The sequence below is a fragment of the Acanthisitta chloris genome, unplaced genomic scaffold, assembly GCF_000695815.1.
Source record: "Acanthisitta chloris isolate BGI_N310 unplaced genomic scaffold, ASM69581v1 scaffold11668, whole genome shotgun sequence".
Classification (NCBI taxonomy): Eukaryota; Metazoa; Chordata; class Aves; order Passeriformes; family Acanthisittidae; genus Acanthisitta; species Acanthisitta chloris.
In genome coordinates this window covers 149,423-153,302 of record NW_008686585.1, presented here as the reverse complement: position 1 = coordinate 153,302, position 3,880 = coordinate 149,423, and positions in this window count along the sequence as shown.

Sequence of the window (3,880 nt, the reverse complement as noted above, 5' to 3'; positions counted from 1 at the left end):
CTCCAGTGCTTTAGCCTTCAGCAAAACCTGGAATGTAAATTATATATATAATGGCAGTCAAAGAGATGAATACACATAGTTTGGAATGGCTGAGTGATGTTTTTATGGTGGCTCCATGTGAAGAAACCTGCCCTGCACATTTCAAACAGAAAATACTGGCACTGGCTTTTAGATGAAGCAGGATTCTCTTCTGCTCTGTGTTCACCATCCTTCCCCTCTCCACCTGACTCCCCTTCCATGGACATTCCTTCCCTCTATAAATTGATCATTCCTTTCCCTGGTTCCCTGACACGTTATTTGAACCCAATGATTCCAAAGTAACCTGTATGCCATCACCTTTCAGCTTTAATATGTATAAAAAACACATTCTGTAATAAGACAAGAGTCATACAGTGACAAAATCTGTGACTCATTACAGATGAGGCTTCTGTGAATCAACAAGTAATGCAGATATCTGCAACTGTTCACATCCCTGGAAGTGTTCCAGGCCAGGTTGGATGGAGCTTGGAGCAACCTTGGAATAAACCCAGAGGTTAACCTGCTTATGTTTAACTCCTTTCTTAAGTAGATTTTCAGTTGCAGTTTTGATGTCATTCTTTAATGAAATTAAATATTAATCAACAATCTATATAAGCAGTATTTAATACATTTATAATTCAGCATATCCAGAACAAATTATTAAAAAAAAAAAACCAAACCAGAGAAAAGAATACTGAAAGTAATCCCAAGAGGTCATCTTAGTCCAGCTCTGCTGTACAGCAGAATCAATTAGACCTAAGTACCCCTGACAGATGTTTGATTTGTCCTGAAAACCCCTAAAACCCTAGTGGCAGAAATACTCTGCCTCTGCAACACTCAGACTACTGACTCCAGGGTTTTACTATGTGTGCTGGCAATGTTTTCTTAGGGCATTTTTCTTATGTTAAATCTATTCTGATCCCTGTTATTTGAATCAACAAGTGGACAAGGAGAAAACTTATCACCTGGCTATGAACTTTTATTTATTTGATAGTTGTTACCATGGCTTCTTTTAGACTTGCCTATTTTTAATGAAAAGCCTGGACATTTTTAAAATCTTTTTTTTTCCTGATAATTTTTACTGAACTCCTCTTGGATCTCAAAATAATCTACATCTTCCTTTAAATGAGGTGATCAATACCAGACACTGTATTCCAGCTGGGTCCTACACCAAAACCAGGTGAGAACATACACCACAAGCCTTGCCAGGCTACCTTTTTTTCCACAAATTGCTCTGACAGTTGCCTTTTTCATTGCTATAAATCTTTGTTGACTTATCTTCAACTTTTCAGCTTTAATTCTCTTCATCACTGCCCAACCATCTCCCTCATGATGCATTTATACAAATAACTTTCTACCTAAACCCAAAAATACAGATTTTCTTTATCTTATTCTAGCATTTTCTTCTCTAACTTGCTAAAGTGGCTCTGAGTTCTAGTTCTGCCCTGCAGAGGGTGCTCCCACTCTTACCATGTTTGAGATGATAAGCCATTGCTCTATCCTATCACCTGAGTTCTTAAGGAAAAAAAACAGATTAATTCTAGTAGGAAAGCAGATCTACCACAAACTAACAGGGATCATTATTTTATTTAGCCATTAAATCATGGGCAACAATTATCTAGGATGACTTTTCCAACTGTTTTTGGTCAGCCTGAAAAAGAGACAACTGAAGGGACATACAATAAAGGTGTGTAAAAATCACACACATCTTTGCTGGAGAAGATGAGAAGACAAGAGTTACTGTTTCTCACAACACAAGATGCCAATAAACTTTTGAGAAAGCAGGTTTAAAACAAGAGAGAATTCTTGTCCTTTTTAAATAAATTATATGCTGTAAAATGCTAGAGAGGATAGATGTATATGTGAGCTAAAAGAATCCATCAATGATAGGAGAATATTGCACTGGAGATTCAGCATAGCATAAAAGTCCATGAAAAGCTATTAAAATGCAGATATCATCTCCATCCAGAGAAGTTCCTGACACTCCATTTGTCACAAAGATTATACAGTAGAAGGGTCATTCTATATTTGACTGTTCTTCCATTACTTCTCCAAGCAGGACTATTGATCACTGCAGCAGACAGGATCCTGGAAGGACCAGCATTGTCTCTTACCCAGTATGGCTATTTTGGGAACTGATTTGATTTGAGCTTCACTGACCTGTTCCTGATGTGCACTTAAATGAATAGCTCTGAGTGGCCAAAAAAAAGTCTGATTTGATGTATGTGCATCTCTCAGCATGGTGGAAACTCATCTTGGTTAGGGCCAAAGAAACACAAGTCACAAGTTAAATGACTTTTCATTGGAAAAATACATCTCTTCTGGTTTTGCTGCAGTAGGTAAAAACGCAGAAAGGGAGAACACCAACAACCTGTATAAATTAGGAGACTTGAAGAACAGAGAAACAAGATGATAGCCAGGAAATAAAGCCATACAAAGGAATGAAACTGGCCCCAAGATGCAAAGTTACACCAGGACTCTGAACTCATTGCTGTACAAGACTTCAATGTCAAATGCTGCACTATGTGTTTTTGTTCCCTCTGAGACTCTGAAGTCAGGTAAACCTGTCGTATCCACTCCTGTGATCAAAGGCTAGAAACATCAGAAAACCTCAAAGTAGAGATGTTTGGATATTCTCATGAGTTTTTGTTTTGTTTTGTGAGGGTTTTTTTAAAGGACTGTAGCAGAAGAATTAGTAAAAAGAGTGAAAAAAAATGTAAAATATAGAGAACAGATGAAATGACTCCCTTGACAGAAACAGGGATGTGAAAAAGGCAGAGAAAGGTGATCTGAGTCTCATTTCTATGGACTGCCTTGATATCATGCAACATCATGATGCTCCAAAAGAGCAGAATGAGCTTGATCTGACATGACTCCTACGAAGGAATTTACTCCCCTCACACAGACCACCTCCATGACACAGCATTCAGCCAGCATCAGTTTGTAGATGGAGACAGCAGAGAGCAAGTGCAAGAAAACACTGACAGCTCCAAACAAAAAAATGGGGAAGAAAAGAAAGCGACTTCAGTTGTATCCTCAAAATAGGAGGAAATGAAAGCAAAGCAGGAAAAGTAAAAAAGGAGAAGACATTGTGTGTGTCACTGAATTAAAATACACAGTTATAATTGCTTTGCATGGAGACTTCATAGAAACTTTTTAGTATCTGAAGGGGCTACAAGGGAGCCAGAGAGGGACTCTGTTAGGAACTGCAGTGATAGGACAAGGGGTAATGGGTTCAAATTGAAAGAGGGGAAGTTTAGATTAGATTTTGGAAAAAAAAGGTTTTTTCCTGTGAGGGTGGTGAGACACTGGCACAGGTTGCCCAGGGACATGGTGGCTGCCCCAACCCTGGCAGTGTTCAAGGCCAGGCTGGATGAGCCTTGAGCAACCTGATGTAGTGAGGAGGTGTCCCTGCCCAGGGCAGGGGGTCAGGACTAGATGATATGTAAGGTCCATTCCAACCCCTAAATTCTATGATTCTATGATTCTTTTTCAACCTAGTTCTGTCCAGGCCACAAAGGAAAGGGCAATCCTTTGAGAACAGTCCCATCCACACTGTATTAGAGGGGAAAACTCTTTAAGAATTGATTTTGTTAAGGAAAAAACAGAGAATACCAAGGTACATTTAGCATCTCTTTTGCATATGTAAGGTCCATTCCAACCCCTAAATTCTATGATTCTATGATTCTTTTTCAACCTAGTTCTGTCCAGGCCACAAAGGAAAGGGCAATCCTTTGAGAACAGTCCCATCCACACTGTATTAGAGGGGAAAACTCTTTAAGAATTGATTTTGTTAAGGAAAAAACAGAGAATACCAAGGTACATTTAGCATCTCTTTTGCATGTTCTGCATAGCTGCCAGA